Here is a 550-nt window from a genome sequence, read left to right as displayed (position 1 = left end):
TCAAATTTATCCTGAATTTTTGTTTTGTGACTGAAAATCCACAATAGGTTTTTCAATATAAAGAATATAAAGGGGGGGAGGGGTGTTTTTAAATAGTGTGTTTGTTTTAAGATACTGTACAATCAATCGAAGAAATGTATCCAATCCAAAGAGAAAAGTAAGGATCTTTTTTAGGAAAGGATTAAATAAAACAGTATTCAAGATACAAGTACAAAAATGAATAACCCCCCCCCCCCAAAAAAAAAATGGAATATTTTCATATATTTTTTGTATCGTTTTGGCGACATGGCCGAGCGGTAAGGCGGGGGACTGCAAATCCTTTTTCCCCAGTTCAAATCTGGGTGTCGCCTGATCAACAATAAAATCGGAATACCTTATTATGTTTTGCTGAGATAACTTGACAAATTTTTTTCCCAGCAGAAGTAAGCGGGGGGGGGACTCTTGATACTTGCTTGATTCTATAAGCATCTGGCGGTTCTGTTCTCTAAAATGAAAATGCTGTAAATCCTTGCGTCTAGGCTTCAGTTCAAGGAAAGATTATATTAGTGAA

At 36.0% G+C, this 550-nt stretch overlaps 1 non-coding gene across 1 annotated transcript; it reads left to right on the top strand.

Moving 5' to 3' along the window:
• Positions 1-279: 279 nt before the first annotated feature.
• Positions 280-350, top strand: TRNAC-GCA (transfer RNA cysteine (anticodon GCA)). The gene has a single exon. It is a non-coding gene; the product is annotated as a tRNA-Cys (tRNA).
• The last annotated feature ends 200 nt before the right edge of the window (positions 351-550 follow it).

Source organism: Corylus avellana, unplaced genomic scaffold (genome assembly GCF_965113065.1).
Source record: "Corylus avellana unplaced genomic scaffold, dhCorAvel1.hap1.2 HAP1_SCAFFOLD_301, whole genome shotgun sequence".
Lineage (NCBI taxonomy): Eukaryota > Viridiplantae > Streptophyta > Magnoliopsida > Fagales > Betulaceae > Corylus > Corylus avellana.
This window is presented reverse-complemented; position numbering and strand designations above follow the sequence as displayed.